Here is a 19,015-nt window from a genome sequence, read left to right as displayed (position 1 = left end):
CCTGTTGAAACACATGACATCCTTTGACAAATTGCATAATTTGGAAATTGTTTTGCTTTCAGAGGGAATTCCTTGTATTTAGGAATCTCGCTTAATTATTTTTGATGAGGTGAAATTGTTAAAATGATGCATGACCAGTGAAAGTAAGAGACAAAGAGCTCTAGACACTCAGAAGAGAGGAAGATTACCTTTTTGCTGAGCTGCCTTAGCTGAGGTCTCTGAGAGTAAGAGCTGTTAGGTTTGAAGCAGCTGATGTGTATTTGAAGGAGTCCTGGGTTTAGAGGCAGAAACCTGGGCTTGGGTTCCGTCTCTGTCACTGTACTCTTTGACCATTGTTTTCTTGGCTAGGAAAGGTGGGGGGGGGAAGAATATGAGACTTCATAGCTGTAGAGAGAGAGAGATAATGCGTTTGAAATGGCGTCATGGGGTTCAGAGCTGTATACAAAGTGTGATCAGGAAAGACAGCCTGGAAGGGCCAGACTGAGTCAGCGACAGAGGCTCCAGGCTGTCCAGGCAGTAGGGCATCTCCTGTGAGGGTATATGATGAGGCAGCAGACCCTTCAGCCACCCACGCTGGGTGTGCACTCACCAAATGCAAACTGGAATTGCTGGTTTCCTGAAAGTTCCAGTCCAGTTGCATAAACCCAGGGCAGCCTATCTAGGAGGCACTAGGGTTTCCAGATCCATCTGTTTCCCCACTCTAGGCACTGCCATAGCTGTGGATGAGTGCCAGAGATCACAGTGGGGTACAGGGAGGCAGAGCAAGTCGCCGCCCAAGTGGTGGGACTGAAGGGCCCCTGAGAAGCATTTTTGGCCAAAAAGGATCCCTTACTGGCCTTTCTTTCCTCAGTGCTTGGGATTCCTGCATTAGTCAATCTTTTTGATGGGACCTGGAATCCAGTTTGGAATAAAACTGTGACAAGGTCTGTCTGTTATTCTTTTTTTTAAAAAAATGTTTATTTTGAGAGAGAGAGCATAAGCAGGGGAGGGGCAGAGAGAGAGAGAGGGAGAGAGAGAGAATCCCAGGCAGGCTCCACGCTGTCAGCGCAGAGTCTGACCTGGGGCTCAATCCCACTAAACATGAGATCATGACGTGAACCAAGATCAAGAGTCAGATGCTTAACCAGCTGAGCTACCCAGGGACTCCTGTATGTTATTCTTAAAAAAAAATTTTTTAAATATTTATTTATTTTTGGGAGACAGAGTGCAAGCAGGGAAGGGACAGAAAGAGAGGGAGACACAGAATCCGAAGCAGGCTCCAGGCTCTGAGCTCCAAGCTGTCAGCACAGAGCCTGACTCAGGGCTGGAACCCATGAAGCTCGGGATCATGACGTGGGCCAAAGTCGAACGCTTAACCCACTGAACCACCCAGGTGCCCCTGCATGTTATTCTTTTTAATGATATATATTTTTTTTAACGTTTATTTATTTTTGAGACGGAGAGAGACGGAGCATGAGTGGGGGAGGGTCAGAGAGAGAGGGAGACACAGAATCGGAAACAGGCTCCAGGCTCTGAGCTGTCCGCACAGAGCCCGACGCGGGGCTCGAACTCACAGACCGCGAGATCATGACCTGAGCCGAAGTCCGACGCTCAACCGACTGAGCCGCTCAGGAGCCCCTGTATGTTATTCTTAACTGAGGCTCCTGTCGTTTTTTTCCCCAGAACCACAACAGCGATAATAATAACGGGCACCTGGCTGGTTCAGTCGGTAGAACATGCCAGTCTTGATCTCAGGGTGTGGGTCCGAACCCCATGTTGGGTGTAGAGACTACTTAAAAATGAAATCTTTAAATAATGATAATAATAACAGGGAACACTACTTCAGAGGTGCACGGGTGCAGTTCCAAGCACTTTATCGAAATAACTTATTTAATCCTCATCACAACCCTGTGAGTTTGGCACTATCACTGTCATTCCCATTTTATAGTGAGAGTATCAAGATCTAGAGGGTGACAATTCTTTCCCAAGCATGTATAGTTACTAAGTAGCGAAGCTGGAATCAGAACCAGGGCAGTCCAGTTCGAGAGTCTAATACGTAACCACTATGCTGTTGACTATATATTTGTGGCAATGGAACAGAATATGCAATAGTTTTCCACTTCCCTATTAACAAATTGTTTTTTACTTTAAGAAATTGTGTTACTTTTTTAATGTTACTGTTATAGAATAGGGGGAAGCCGTGCCTGGGTGGCTCAGTCACTCAAGCACCTGACTCATGCTCTCAGCTCAAGTCATGATCTCACGGTCTGTGAGATGGAGCCTGGCCTCGGGCTCTTCACTGACAGTGCTGAGCCTGCTTGGGATTCTCTCTCTCCCTCTTTTTTTTCTTCTTCTTCTTTTTTTTTTTTATGTTAAATATAATTTATTGTCAAATTGGTTTCCATACGACACCCAGTGCTCATTCTCTCTCCCTCTTTCTCTCTGCTCCTCCCCCATTCAGATGACTCTGGGTAGACCCATGCAAGTCCTTGCGGGAAGAGAAGCTGACAGCAGCCTTCCCTCTTCTCTCTCTCAAAATAAATAAATAAACATAAAAAAAAAAAAAAAAAAGAATGGGGGGAAATAACCCCTCCCCTCAGCGGTTCCTGTAAGATCAGGGAATCGTGATAGATGTCACTATTTAGCCCACAGTCTCCTCTGAAGAAAGCAAAAAAAGAGGCCAGAAAATCTCCCAGTCCCTTCCCACAAAGACTATTATGCCTTCTTTTGAGGGATCACCCATATGCGCATACAGTGGCTCAGAGGCAGATGGAAGACAGCTCCTCTCTCCTCTGCCCCCAAAGACTATGTGAGTGTAGCCAGGTCCGAATGCTGGACCACTTGGACCATGGCAGGCAGAGAGCAGGAGAAGAGCAGGTAATACCCAGGGTTCTTAGTGCTCTTATTTCAAGAAGTAAAGGAAAACTGAAACCTTTGGCTAGTATCTGCCTTTTTGTGTCCCTTAATTTCTATCTAATTATAATTGAAAAAAAATAAAGTCTGGCTTTGTGTGGGAAGGCACCCCTCAATCTGGCGGATTCTGAAATACTTGGTTCCTGCATTAGTTACGGTTCTCCAGAGAAACAGAACCAACAGGGTATAAATACAGAAAGAGATACACTATGAGGACAAGGCTCATGTTGTTATGGAGGCGGAGAAGTCTCACGACCTGCCATCTGCAAGCTGGAGACCCATGGCAGCGGCGGTGAAGTTCTACTCCAAACCCAAAGGCCTGAGAACCAGGAGCACCGATGTCTGAGGACAGGAGAAGATGGTTGTCCCAGTTCAGACAGGAAGAGGAAACTTACCCTTCCAGCCAGGATAGATCTGGGGTGCAAGCCTTTGCCTGTGAGAGCAGATGTGGACAGACCCTTGGCTTGGTGGCAGCTGGTTGGTGACTGCAGGACAAGAGCCCTGGAGAGAAGACATGTACTCAGTATCAGGGAAGGCTGCTGTCAGCTTCTCTTCCGGCAAGGACTTACGTGGGCCTGTCTAGAAGCCATCTGTTGAAGAGTAATCAAATTAAATGAGATAATGAACATGAAACTCTTCGTAAAGTTGTCACTGTTACTATCAACATCAAATAAGGCTTAGAATATACAGATTCACAACAACATAAAGGGGAGGTTCAGGGATATATATATATATATATATACACACACATATACATGTATATGGTATATATATATATGCACATATATGTAAATACAATTGGAAATTAGATTTAGACAGGCTTAAAATTTTGTTCTTTCATTCTCATTAACGATTTTTCTTTTAATGTGGGCTTAGGGGTGCCTGGGTAGCTTAGTCGGTTGAGCGTCCAACTCTTGATTTCTGCTAGGATCATGATCCCAGAGTTGTGGGATCAACCCTGCATTGGGCTCTGTGCTGAGTGTGGAGTCTACTTAAGATTTTCTCTCTCTCTCTGCCCCTCTTCACACTTGCACTCTCTCTAAAATTAAATTTTTTTTTTTTAAAGAAATAGGAAAATTGGGGCACCTGGGTGGCTCAGTCAGTTGAGCGTTGGGCTTCGGCTCAGGTCATGATCTCGCCGTTCCCGAGTTCGAGCCCCACGTTGGGTTCTGTGCTGACAGCTCGGAGCCTGGAGCCTGTTTCGGATTCTGTGCCTCCCTCTTTCTCTGCCCCTCCCCTGCTCATGCTCTGTCTCTTTCTGTCTCTCAAAAATAAACATTACAAAAATTAAAAAAAAAAAAAAGAAATAGGAAAATAAAATGTGGGCTTAGTGGGGCACCTGGTAGGCTCAGTTGGGGTAACAAGCAACTCTTGATCTGAAGGTTGTGGGTTCCAGCCCCGCATTGCATGTAGAGATTACTTAAAAGTAAAATCTTTAAAGTAATTAATTAAATAAAATGTGGTCTTAGAATGACACTGCACACTTAAGAAACTTGTATTATAGACAGGGAAGTGTAGTCTGGTACCAGAGGATTTGATGACAATTTATCTTAGCTATTGAAGGGGACGGGGAAAAGAATCTTCTCCTTCCATTCCCTTTAGGTTCTTGGCTGGAGTTCTGTACCAAAAGATTAACAAGAGAAAAGCCTACAAATTTATATAAGTTTTCTGTGACATGGAAGCTTTCAGAAGGAAAATAAGACCTGGGCATTTTTATATAGGTTTGATGAAGAGTGGAAAGTCATGGGAAAGTGTGATAGATAAAGTGTAATAAACTGGGAGACACTTAGCAAGGCCTGTTCCTTCAGATTCCTCTCCGAGATCTTTGGGGATAAGGATGCTCCTGGTATGGGGAGGGCATCTCTCATATGAAAATCTAAAGACCTGCTTCAGGGGGAAGATCAGAGAATCCTTCCAGCACCCTGCCATTTCTCAGCTTCCCTCAGCTTAAAATATTTAGTATGCCAAGGTGCCATATTTTGGGGTAGCACGTCCTGAACTCCATCACCGTTGGTTACATGTACAATCCCTGACAGTCCAAGTTCACCTGTAAACTTGGAGCTGAAGACTAGGGAATAGTAAAGCGCATTTTTCTTCTTTCATTTGCAAAATTACCAAATTTATCCATCATCTTAGTGTTGAATATATTACTGATTGAGTAAAGAAAAGGAAGACCTTTTTTTCTTTTATTTTCTTAATGTTTATTTTATTTTTGAGAGAGAGAGACAGAACATGAGCAGGGAAGGACAGAGAGAGAGAGAGAGAGAGAGAGAGAGAGAGAGAGAGAATCTGAAGCAGGCTCCAGGTTCCAAACTGTCAGCACAAAGCCCGACATGGGGCTTGAACCGTGAGATCACGACCTGAGCTGAAGTCAGATGCTTAACTGACTGAGCTACCCAGGTGCCCTGAAAAGGAAGACCTTTTTTTAAAAAAAAATTTTTTTTAACGTTTATTTATTTTTGAGACAGAGAGAGACAGAGCATGAACGGGGGAGAGTCAGAGAGAGGGAGACACAGAATCGGAAGCAGGCTCCAGGCTCCGAGCTGTCAGCACAGAGCCCGATGCAGGGCTTGAACTCACGGACTGCAAGATCATGACCTGAGCCGAAGTCGGCCGCTTAACCGACTGAGCCACCCAGGCGCCCCAAGGAAGACCTTTTAAAGAGGAGGGAGAAGAGGAATAAAAAAAGGATGAGGCAGGGTCATATGAAGGGTGCTTTAGAATTCTTTTCAACAGTCCAAAATGGAAATGAAGCATAAAAGCCTGAAGAACCTTTTTATTCAAGGAAATGCCTGTCACATCCTGCTCAAATCCATCAATGATTGGATTAAGGATGATGTCCGTTACATCCTGAAAAAAATTCATTCATCCATTTGTTTATTCTGGAGATATTTATGGAGATTTTACTATGATTCAGGAGCTATAATAAATGCTGGGGCATATGTAGGTGAATAAAACAGATACAGTCCCCAAGGAGCTTACAATCTAGTGCAGAGATAGACAAATATATGAGCAAAGAAGCAAATACATCATTCCTAACTCATATAAGCTCCACAGGGTTCTGCAATGGAGAATTAGGAAACTTTAGGTAGGCTGTTTGTGGAAAGACTTTTCGAAGAAAGGACATTTAAGCTCAGACCAGAAGCATGGGTGATAAGCTGGTGGCAGTTGGGTGGAGGGGGCATCCCAGGGAGAGGGAATGATGTAAAACAAAGCTAGGGGGTTGAGAGACACTCGGGGAAATACATGAAGGTTAAAATTGACGGAGACCTTGCCTTTGGCATTAATCAAGAAGCAGGGCTCCATGAACGCTAAAGTGCTGGCAAAAAGAAATGTTTTCCTACTCCTGGGAAATTTAGCTAATTCATTAGCAAATTCAAGTGACCCATTAGCAAAGAAAATGGATTTCTGGAGAGAGCGTAAACTGCTACAACCATCCTGCCAAATAAGTTGACGTTATCCCCGTAGAGACCAATACCCTCAATACCTTAAGACGCAGCAATGCTACCCTAGAGCAGCAGCCTTCGGAATTTTTGCTTTTGTGCCCACTATGGTAATTTCGTAAAACTCTCTACCCCTCCGAACATTTTTGGATTAATATCTAAAATGTTTTGTCCTATATGTAAACAGTTCAAAAGATAAATTCCATCATAGTTTAAGTTTTGGCATATTAAAATTAAACTATCATTTCCATATTTTAAAATCTAGCCAATGGATTAAATCTCTATGTTGCACAGTTAAAACTAATATAGCATTGTTTGTCGACTATACTCCAATAAAAAAGAAAGAAAATGTGTTCAATGAAATCTATCGGTGATTTGGTACTCACCTTTCTTTATTAAAAAAATGTTTTTTAACGTTTATTCATTTTTGAGAGACAGAGACAGAGCACGAGTGGGAGAGGGGCAGAGAAAGAGGGAGATACAGACTCTGAAGTGGACTCCAGGCTCTGAGCTGTCAGCACAGAGCCTGATGCGGGGCTCAAACTCATGACGCAAGATCATGACCTGAGCCAAAGTCAGATGCTTACCCAACTGAACCACCCAGGCTCCCCTGGTATTCACCTTTATTAAAAGTGTCCTTGGATGAACTCTTTTTAACACACAGGAATTTTATATTATTCTTTTATCTCTTTGAATCCATGTTCCCATTCTACTTTCCCCACAGAATTTTATCTTAACAGAATATATTTTATCCTTAAAGATGTTTTCTTGTCATAAATCCATGTGATAAAAAATATATAAAATAAGTTTTAATTTATTAAAATTTATTTTCTTTCTTTTGACCACAGGACTCTTAAGTGCTAAAAAAAATTGTCTTGAATTATTATTAAAATTATTAATACTACACAATAAATCCAACAATAAATTACAAATCCTGCCAAGTAATTATTAAACATAAAGGTAAAATTTATTGGAGAAGTATCTTTTTTTTTTTTTTTTAAGTAATCTCTACACCTCTCAAGATTTGCCCTCTCTCTCAACTGAACCAGCCAGGCACCCCCGGAGAAGTACCTTTTAGGGAAATGAATGGAGCTTTAATTTCTCAATTAGTTCATATTTCTTTGGATGATGTTTACTTATTTCTAAAATAAGACAGGAGTTAGCATGGAATCTCTTTCCATTTTTCTTTTGTTTATGATAAATGGAAAGTCTGAGAACCTTTTTCACGTAAATAGGTGTAGAGGAAGGAAATGGGTTTTTCTTTGTATTCTTTACAAATTGCATGACAATTTTGTGATCAGCGGGACATTTGATAATTTAACAGCTGCTCACCAGTCATTTGCATCATCTGCTTCCTCAGCCCTGGCACCTGTGCTCCAGTGCCCCCCTTTTCGGCCCCAATGCACTAGGGGCGCATCAATGCACCAGATCCTGGAGGAGGGCAGGGCACCTCTGGCTGGAGAAAGGAAGCCAGCCCTGCTGACACTACTGAGTCCCATTGCAGAGTTCTCATTTCCAGAAATGGAAGATAATAAGCATGTGCTATTTTAAGCCATGGAATCTTCAGTAATTTTTTTATACCGGTCACAGAAAACGAACACAAGATTAATACACGTAGGCTTAAATCGTTCATGTTAACTGCAGTGTGCAATGCCTCTCTGCAGCGTGTGCTCTTTGAGCATTGCTTCTCACACTTACACCTGAGATGTGGTCATGATTCTGCACACACCTGTGGTTTGCAGTTTCCTTAGTTTTCCATTGAATAACTCTACCACACACATTTTATCTCACTATTTATCTGTCGATGAGCCTTTACGTTGTTCCCAATTTTTTGCTGTAGTAATGTTGTTGTGAATATTTTTGAATTTGTTTCCCCACGCACATGTGCAAGAGGCTCTCATCGGGTGGTGGGTTGATAACCCACGGGGATAACAAGCCTAACATGCAGCCCGTTTTCAACTTAAGGGCGGCAGAATTGCAGGGTGTATGCACCGTTCACGTTATCACTTGTGCTAAATTGCTCTCGATGGGGCCACACTGATTTAAAACCCACCAACCGTGCATGAAGGTGCCCATGTTCCTACACACTCACATGTGACTTTACATTTTTTGCCAATATGATGAGTCTAAAATGCCATCTCCTTTTTACTTCAGTTTGCATCTCCCTGATTGCTAGCAAGGAGGAAGATGTTTACATGTGTTTACTGGCGTCTGTCTCTCCTCTTCCTTGAATTGTCTGCATAACGAGAAACAACATAGCAGACAGATTTACTTGCACAGCACATGCCACATATGAAAACATAACTGTATCCCAACAGGCCTTGATGGTTATTTAAGGAGGATTTATTTAAGTAACTTCAAATGAAATGTACATGAGGAATTAATGAACATACTACATTTAATGAAATGAGTAAGCATATTTTGTCTTTCTACACTAAGAAGAATTAAAAGCTACTGAAGTTCTGGCAAACTTGAACACTGCTCTTTTCACAAAAATTTCCTGCATTTATATTTCTGATCGCGCAAACTTCAATAACACAAACCCATTTTTCATTAAATGCTGAACACATTCCGAACTCTTTTTTTTTTTTTTTTTTGCTTCGGCTGTTTTATTTAAGGGCTTGGACCGACAGCTATCCTCCGCCCAGCCTCTTCCTTCTCTACAAAAGCAGCTAAACATGAAAAGGGGCTGTTCTGCCAGGACCCGGCCAAGGGGCCCGTGGGACTGTGGCTTTGAATCTCAGGCCACAGGCCTTGGAAGGCAGGGAGGGAGGAAGGGCGGTCCAGTTCAAACGGACAAAGTGTCAGTAAGGTGGGTGAGGAGGCTGGAGAGTCCCTAGGCAGCCTCTGCTGGGCTTGTCCTTGACCAGAACGTCGTCGAGAGACACAGGCCCCGAGGAGTAAGCGAGTTAAAGGCTTTCAGAGCCAAGGGAAGCACTTCAGGCCCCCAGGGGGCCCAACAACCCCCACTCAACTCCAGTCCGTGCCCACAAGCACACTGTTACTGCCACACTTGCAGCCGCACACGCTCACCCCCACACCCACTCCATATACCTGTGAAGGCCCTGGATACACACCCTCCTGGACCCTGGAACGTCTCTGGATCGGGCCCCAGTGGGGCAGGTGCACTGCAGGCCGGACAGCCAAGTGGGTGGGCCTTCTGCTTCGATAGTGATTGGCTGTCTCGCAGGCATCTATCCAATCGCCGTACGCGCCCACTGGTTCTGACGAATGCGAGACGGGCATCTGAATTCTCCAGGCACTAGGTGTTAAGAGATGACTTCTGTCTTGCGGGCACGGTCCATTTTCACGTCCCAAGACTTCTCGTGGTTGCAGAAGGGCCAGGTGAATGCTTGTCATCTTCTTCTTGGGAGGTGGCTTCCGTTTTGATTTTCTGTGCCTCGTGTCTGTAGGAGGACAAACACTTGCCTCCCCTCATTGCCACATTCACCTGGGAGACAGTCTTTTATTTATTTTTAGTTTTACTTATTTATTTTGAGTGGGGGGGGGGGGGTGGGTAGGAGGAGAGAGAAAGGGAGAGAGAGAGAATTCCAGGCAGGCTCCACACTGTCAAGCCCAGCGTCCGATTTAAGGGCTCCAACTCACAAATCGTGAGACCAGAAGCCCAGGGGAAACCAAGAGCCGGAAGATTAACAGAGCCACCCAGGCGTCCCACATTCTGGATTCTAACCAGTTCAGGTGGAAAGAATGAAAACTAACACTGAGAATATCATCTCGATTCCTAGGTTGTAAAGGAAAGGGGCCTGACAGAATATCATGCCTTGGCAGTGTGGCCAGATGTTCTGGTGGGTGGCGCCAAAGCAGTGGTGTGGGAGACAGTGGCTCACTGCAAAGACTTGTCTGCCCAAATGCCGATAGCCGCCTTGCCCCAACCCGGACTTTCCTCTGGCGGCTCAGTAGGGAAATGCCAGAAACAAGTTACAAAAAACCATAATGACATTTGTAGTTTCACACCCCCCCTCTTCTGGACAAAACCTGAACTTGCACCTGTGAAAGCCATCAGCTTTCCACTGCATATTATAACTAAAAATTTCCTTTTCCGCATTTCTACTTTGTAACCAAGGTTTACCAAATATATAATATGTATATGTTATATACATAAAGATTCAAACTGAGTATCTTTTATCTATCTGGCATCTAATGTATGTGTCACAGGTGGATATACATAGGTAGGTGATAGCTTGCTTTGTCTTCCTTCCTTTAAAAAAATTTTTTTTGTTTATTCATTTTTGAGAGAGAGAGAGAGAGAGGGAGAGAGAGACAGAGTGTGAGCAGAGAAGGAGAAGAGAGAGAGACACACACACACAGAATCCGAAGCAGGCTCCAGGCTCTGAGCCGTCAGCACAGAGCCTGATTGGGGCTCAAACCCATGAACCGCGAGATCATGACCTGAGCAGAAGTCAGACGCTCAACCAACTGAGACACCCAGGCGCCCCCTTCCTTTTCTCCCAAGTCTTTGTTGATATGGAAATCCCTTCGATAAAGTATTTTAAAATGTTATCAATTGATAATTTGCCCTTGACTTGACGTCTTTCCTTATACTCTGTTGTGTACATTTTGATCCTGATATTCATCTATTTGTTGTCCCCACCCCCAACTCCCTGCCCTCCAAGAAAGTGAAGTTGACTCAGCAGAAATCACAAACTTTATTACACCTGCCCATATTTCTTTGCTTTCCATTTCTCCCTCCCCTCCCACTTACCCATCCTCCTTTCTTCCCTCATTTTTTTTTATCATTTGTAACTGTTTGAATGCATTTTACTATAACATAAGAAATATTGGGGAACCAAATATGGGGAAGATGATAGTCATACATAATATATTCAGAGGGTTTCTCTATTACTATGGTTACTCATAAATTGAGCCAAGGTTTTGTTGGATTTACTCTTTTTTGTTTTTTGTTTGTTTGTTTATATGGATGTGGTGTAAAATTCATGCAGTACCAAAATGTATATAGTGGAGGTCTCTTTCATTCAACAACTTCCCTCCTGGGAGCAATCTCTAAAGTCAGTTCCTTAACACATGTATTTTGAAAGCATATTTTTTTAAAAAAAGCATATTTTAAAAGCATGTATTTTAAATGCATATGGCTAACAAAATGCAGTAGGTTTTCAGGTGGTGAGATATGTTCCTCATTTCACAAAAAGAAAAAAAAGCATATGCTCTCAAATACCCTCCTGGCGTTTCCCCCTAATCCTTTTTGCACATACTGTACTTTGAGTAGTTTTCCAAGTGGGTAGGTCCTCAACATCAGCATCTCCTGGGAACCTGTTAGAAATGCAAATGATCAGTCCTGCCCCAGATTTACTGAATCCGAAGCTCTGGGAGTGGGCCCAACAGTCTGTGGTTTCACAAGCTTTTCAGGAGATTCTGAGGTTTGCTGGAGTTTGAGGACCCTGAGAAGTAAACAGAATCTCAAAGGCGGGGTGGTTTAAAAATCTCCTCAGGTCATCTTAGTGGGCAGATAGCATTAAGAACCTGGGCTGGCCTGATAGACAACCCCAACCCCACCCCACCTCGAACCTTTCTTTCTCATTCTCTGCCTTTTCATGCTGGATGCCCACCCTTTGCTCCCATTTTACAGATAAGAAAACTAGATTCAAAGAGATTGAGTTACTTATTCCAGAAAAGTAAAGGGGTATTGGCAGAGCTAGGTCTCAAAGCCAATATCCTTGGAATTCTTTGTCAGCGCACTTTCTGCTTTTCCACGCTGCCACTCCCAGCTACTACCCTTTATTTCTTTTGCCCATTTTCTGTTAATTGTTTTGTTTTTTTAATCACAGTTGTTCATATGTTCTGAATTCTGATATTTTGTGTTATATTCACTACCTATATCTTCTATTGGTTGATGATCTGTTTTTTCTTTATCTACTTACTCGTTTATTGTTACTATATTTAAAAAAATTCCCATATAATTGGGGTGCCTGGGTGGCTCAGTCGGTTGAGCATCCAACTTTGGCTCAGATCATGATCTCGTGGTTTGTGGGTTCGAGCCCTGTGTCAGGCTCTGTGCTGACAGAACTGGGAGCCTGCTTTGAATTCTGTGTCTCCCTCTCTCTCTGTCCCTCCCTCTCTTGTGCTCTGTCTCTGTCTCTCTCTCTCAAAAATTAAAAAAAAAAATATTAGTTATGATTTGAATTGTTAAGAAATTTACATTCCAGGGGCACCTGGGTGGCTCAGTCGGTTAAGCGTCCTACTTTTGCTCAGGTCATGATCTTGTGGTTCGTGAGTTCGAGCCCCATGTCAGGCTCTGTGCTGACAGCTCAGAGCTTGGAGTCTGCTTCAGATTCTCTGTCTGTCTGTCTGTCTCTCTCTCTCTGCTCCTTCCCTGCTTACACTCTGTCTCTCTATCTCAAAAATAAATAAACATTGAAAAAAATTAAAAAAGAAATATTAAAATTCTAGTATAGTTAACATACAGTGTTATGTTGATCCCTTTCCCCTTTCCTTATGATACATTTTGTTACTGTAAAGTTTATCGGTTTTCCTTGTAGCTTCTGCTCATTGTAACTTAAAAAAAAAGTCCTTTCCTATCTCAAAGTTATAAAGTTATTTTTCCTATAAATATTTTTAAAGAGTTTGTAATTTTGCTTTTCATACCATTTTTTTTTTTTTAAGTAAGCATCACACCCAATGTGGAGCCCAGTGAGGGGCTTAAACTCATGACCCTGAGATTAAGGCCTGATCTGAGATCAAGAGTCAGATGCTTACCCAACTGAGCCAGCCAGGTGCCCCTCATACGTTTTTTAAATAGATTTTATTTTTAAGTAAGCTCTTCACCCAACATGGGGCTTGAACTTACAACCCTGAGATCAGGAGTTGCGTGTTCTATCAAATGAGCCAGCCAGGTGCCCATTTTTCATACTTTTATATTTAATCCACCTGGAATTTATTTTTGTGTGTGCTGTGAGGCATGGCTTTAGTTCATGTTTTCCCACATGGATAGTCAGCCCAGAACTACTTACTGAAAAGTACATATTTCTACTGATCTGCAATGTCCCTGTGTCACATAACTTTCCATATATCTTTTACTTCTTTAAACAATTTTTTTTTAGTGTTTACTTTTGAGAGAGAGAGAGAGAGAGAGACAGAGATAGAGCATGAGCTGGGGAGGGGCAGAGAGAGAGGGAGGCACAGAATCTGAAGCAGGCTCCAGGTTCTGAGCTGTCAGCACAGAGCCCAACACAGGGATCAAACCCACAGACTTCGAGATCATGACCTGAGCAGAAGTCAGACGCTTAAATGACTGAGCCACCCAGATGCCCCCATACTTTTTCCTTCTTACTCATTCATGTCTTCTTGGCTACTCCTGACCCTTTGTTATTTTAAAGAATGTCCTTCAATTTGGTCCTTTCTATGTTTCTTCAGGAATACTTTCAGGGTGTGCATTTTTACCAGTAATATCACAGAAATGATATGTCCTTCATAATGCATCCTGTCAAGAGGCATATGATACTTACTTATCTCTTTATCCCATAATATAAATTCTATCATTTGGCTAAGTTGGTGTCTATCAGGTTTGTCTCCGTAGGTTTCCTTTTTTTTTTAAGTTTATTTATTTATTTTTTTTTGGGGGGGGGGGAGGCAGGGGGAGGGGGAGGGGCAGAGAGAGAAGGAGAGAGAGAGTCCCAAGCAGGCTCTGCACTGACAGTGTGGGGCTAGAACTCATGAACGGTGAGATCATGACCCAAGCTGAAATCAAGAGTCAGATACTTACCTGACTGAGCCATTCAGGTGTCCCAGTTTTTTCCCTGTAAAACTTACTATTCTTTCCTCTGTAATTAATAAGTATTTTGTGAGGAGATATTTTGAGACTATGCAAATCTCCTCTTTCTTATCAGACCTTCACCCACTAGTTTTAGAACCACTGGTCTAACCTATCAGGGGAGAGCAGTTATTGTTTGCTTCCTAGAAATGCGTATGCCAGACAGTAAGAAGGGGCATTGTCCCTGGATGTGGAATGTGCTAGTCAGGTGCGCTAGGTTATGCTGCACGACAAACAACCCTCATATCCCAGTGGCTTACCATAACGAGTTTATCCATGTCGTTCTCCATGTTCATAGTGAGTTGTTACGGGGTCTGTTTACTCAGGACACAGGCTGATTGAGGTTCCTCTTGACCTAGGCTTTCATAACTGATGATGTACAAAGAGGGAATGAGGTTAATTATGCATCGTCACTTAAAGTTCCTGCCTGGAAGTGAAACATCACCCCTACTATCCTCCATCAGCCTAAGTAAACCACCTGGATATACCTATCCTTTTTTTTTTTTTTTTTTTTTTAAGATTTTATTTTTAGGTAATCTCTACACCCAACATGGGGCTCAAACTTACAACCCAGAGATTAAGAGTTATGTGCTCTCCTGACTGAGTTTGCAGTGCCCACACATGGCTATATCTATCTTTTTTTTTTTTGATGTTTATTTATTTACTTAGAGAGAGAGAGTGAGAGAGGAAAAGGGGAAGAGAGAGAAAGAGAAAGAGAATCTGAAGCAGGCTCTGGGCTATCAGCTCAGAGCCTGATGCAGGGCTTGAACCCATGAACTCTGAGATCATGACCTGAGCCAAAACCAAGAGTCGGATGTTTAATCGACTGAGTCACCCACATGTCCCTCGGTTCACCCACATGTCCCTCAAAATGAGTATTTTCATTCAATATTTGTTTTAAATTGTCAAAATGCAAAAGAACCCACAATGAACAAAAATATCAAAAGTTTGAATACAGACAAGATGGGTAGTATAACCTAGCAAAAGCTCACCAAAGAACTAAAGAATTATTTTATTATTTATTTATTTTAATGTTTATTTATTTTTAAGAAAGAGGCAGAGCATGAGCAGGGGAGGGACAGAGAGAGAGACACACACACACAGAATCCAAAGCAGGCTCCAGGCTCTGAGCTGTCAGCACAGAGCCTGACACGGGGTTCGAACTCACAAACTATGAGATCATGACCTGAGCTGAAGTCAGATGCTTAACTGACTGAGCCACCCAGATGCCCCAAGAATTATTTTTTTTTTTTTTTAAAGAAAGGTTTTGGGGCGCCTGGGTGGCTCAGTCGGTTGAGCGTCCGACTTTGGCTCAGGTCACGATCTCGCGGTCCGTTGAGTTTGAGCCCCGCATCGGGCTCTGTGGTGACAGCTCAGAGCCTGGAGCCTGTTTCCGATTCTGTGTCTCCCTCTCTCTCTGCCCCTCCCCCGTTCATGCTCTGTCTCTGTCTGTCTCAAAAATAAATAAACGTTAAAAAAAAAAAAAAAAAAAAAAAAAAAAAAAGAAAGGTTTTGATGCAACTAAAACAAATCCCAGCTGGAGTTTAGCAACAGGTAAGGAATAGAAAATCGGAAGGACATGATGAATAAAAGGTCAACATCAATTAGAAAACTGATTTTGACGTATTGACCCATTATCACATTTTTTGCTTTGTTTTTAGTGAGTTTTAAAAGGCTTTAATTAAAACGAGTATCTCAAACAACAGACTAGAAAAGAAGAACAAATCAAAAAGAGAAAACACCAACTTTAGAAACTGAGGTCAGACTGCATTAAGAAGGCCCCTTCTGGCCTGGCAGGAGATTCCTGTGTGGTTTTCAAAAACAAGGCTTCACTGTAGGTGTATCCAGGAAGGTAAGTTGCAAGGATTGCTTCCATTTTCATTTCAGAAAGGTAAATAAGATAATATATTTAAAACAATTCAAATACATTTTAAGTAAGACAGGCTGTAGAAACCATGCTTGAACCTAAGATAAATTTAAACAAGTTGATTTAGCCATCCAGATATTCTGACTAAGTGCAGCTTGTTTGTCTAACTTCTTTCAGTAAACAGTCTGAGAATCTATCATTTGCATTCAGATTGATAAAACAAAACATAATCCCTGTTATTATTTGAAAGAGGCAAGTGTGAGCTCTAGAAAGCAAATAAAAGACAAATGCAGCAGCATCTGAAAATATTTCCAAGTGCTTAATTTGTAATTTTATTTATTTATTTTCTTTAGCATTACTGGCTTCGCAAAATTTGAAGGTCGGCAGTGAGATTCATTCACAGAATCTGCGGTCCACTGATTAGCAACACAGTAGGTATTCAACAGTTATTGTTGACTGTGTTAGTTTTGCCACTGTCAGTCCCACATCAGAATGTAAAACATGCTATATTCACTTGCACTATTTACTCCTTTTGGCAAAAGTTATTTTAACTGTAAAAGAGGGCACGTAAGAACCATTGCAATAAAATGATTTCAATAGAAGTACATCCTGACAGGTGTGTACTGACAGAGTGTAACTTCCTCTGTGACACTGCTGTGGTGGCCGCCTCACGTCCAGTACAAATGTAGGACCCCTAGGGACTGAGATTGCAAGTTGAAAAAAATAAAAAAAGAACAGGGGCACCTGGGTGGCTCAGTTGGTTAAATGTCTGACTTTGGCTCAGGTCATGATCTCACGGTTCGTGGGTTTCGAGCCCAGGGTCAGGCTTTTTGCTCACAGCTCAGTCTGGAGCCTGCTTTGGATTCTGTGTCTCCCTCTCTCTCTGCCCCTCCCACAGCTCTCAAAAATAAATAAACATTAAAAAAAAAAAAGAACATAGTTTTGGGGCACCTGGGTGGCTCAGTTGGTTAAGCATCCAACTTTGGCTCAGGTCATGATCTTGTGGTTGGTGAGTTCGAGCTCTGCATTGGGCTCTTTGCTGTCAGTGTGGAGCCTGCTTCGGATCCTGTCTCCCCCTCTGTCCCTCCCCTGCTTTCTCTCTCTCAACAATAAATAAACATAAAAAAGTAATTATTATTATTTTTATTGAGGTATAATTGACATATAACATTACATCACACTTAGGTGTACAACATAATGATTCAGTATTTGTATATATTAGTAAATGATCACCACAACAAGTCAACATCCATCCCCATACATAGTTGCAAAAATTTTTTCTTATAAGGTCTATATTAGAAATTATTGATACCATAAATAAACTTCATAGTTCAGAAGTTCTATTTGCCAGATATAGCTTTCACTTATTTTATAGATCAAATAATGTATCTTATATGTAAGGTTTTCTACATTATGTTTTCTGAAATTTGGAATTAATTTCAGTAACATATTATCTCTGAAGCAGATACTTGCTACCTGAAAAAAGATTATTTTATTACAAAATGTGCCTGAGCCAAATATAAATTTGAAGAGCCATAAAAGTATAGAACTTGGTAATTAATTGGAAGGCTAGGGAGAAATAAATAGGAATTTGCAGATTCTAGCTTGACAAACAGCATGGTTAGTGACACCATTTACTGAGGTTAAGGTTTGAGAGGAAACAGGGGTGTGTGTGTGTGTGTGTGTTTTGGAAGAGGAAGACAACTAATTGTGTAGTTTAAGATGTTTGAAAGACATCTAAATGGAAACAAAAAAGTCACTTTAGGACCAGTGACACATGGAAGACACTATGGCAATAGGCCAGACAACTTGCATCAAGTGGGAGTGCAATTCCTTCTGGGAACTACCCTCTCAATGAGTCAGCTTTCAGTGATCCCCTGTGGGATGAATGCCCTGTGGGATGAATTCACTTGATGGATGGAGATAACTGAAACCCTTTGCCTGCGCTGATGGGTGGTTCCATAGACCTAGTGGCAGTTAACCTGAGTAGCTTATAATCATCACAGGAACCTGTCTTCTCCTCAAGCAATGCATCAGGAAAGTCTTGGTTCCAGCTGATCCTAGAGGAGAAGAAATTCTGCCCCAAAGTCCCTATGCTGGTACTAAAAGATGCCATGAAATCTATTTACCCTTTAAATTCCACTCTAGACAAGTTCGGATGCTTTATCCATGGACAGACAGGTCTTTCTCTGAATTCCCATAGTTCTTTGTAAATATGTCTACTGGAATTCTTAGCACGAATGCTCTGTAATATTTGTGTAATTCTCTCTTCCAGCAGGCTGTGAGCTCTTGAGGACGGGACACAGTTTTTGTTGCTGTTGTCGTTTGTTTTTTAATTCCTTACATATAGGTACATTCCTGGTACATAGGGTATGTTGCAAAATATTTAATGTATGAATGCATTCAGCTGACTGGCTCCTTCTTGAGGTGTAAAATTCTGTATAAGTGACAGAAAAGCAACCTGAAATAGTGGAGTTCCCTCCCAGCATTGGCCTCAAAGCCTGTATTTCTGGTTTAGTGAAACTTTGAATTCAGACCTTGATGCGTTCTGGAGCTTCAAGCTTTAGGGACTCCAGTTTTGTCATGCAAATCGCCAGAACTATGTAGGCAGATTTCCAACTAAGTCTAGAGTCAACTGACAGCTTGGAGTTGCCCGTTAAAGTAACTCACAAACTCCGTAGAGTAAGGAAGGATGTTGGAAGACACTGGAACATTTCTTTTGATATGATTCACTTGTCTGTTGCCAAGGTCTTGACATTCCAAAGGCTTTGCTGGCAACAAACGGATCAATGCAGAAAGCATTTTTTGGAAGGTTGACAAGCAGCACCAAGTACCACATAAAGAGATAGATGGTACCATCTTGTGGTAAAACACAGTACACAGGTGGATGAGTTTCCTTAGAATTGAATAGGGTTGTGGCAGGCACCACGATTCTCCAACGTGAAGATGAGGAGATGATGTGAAGATGAGGTCCTTCACGAGCAGGCTGCCAGACCTGGTGATATGGACACCCCTGTGGGAATTCCA

At 42.1% G+C, this 19,015-nt stretch overlaps 1 pseudogene; it reads right to left on the bottom strand.

Annotated features, from left to right (window-relative positions):
- Positions 1-9,305: 9,305 nt before the first annotated feature.
- Positions 9,306-14,086, bottom strand: LOC128311025 (transcription elongation factor 1 homolog; annotated as a pseudogene).
- Positions 14,087-19,015: the final 4,929 nt, after the last annotated feature.

The sequence above is a fragment of the Acinonyx jubatus genome, chromosome B4, assembly GCF_027475565.1.
Source record: "Acinonyx jubatus isolate Ajub_Pintada_27869175 chromosome B4, VMU_Ajub_asm_v1.0, whole genome shotgun sequence".
NCBI classification, from domain to species: domain Eukaryota; kingdom Metazoa; phylum Chordata; class Mammalia; order Carnivora; family Felidae; genus Acinonyx; species Acinonyx jubatus.
The sequence above is the reverse complement of the archived record's forward strand: the minus strand, read 5'-3'. Positions and strand labels throughout refer to the sequence as shown.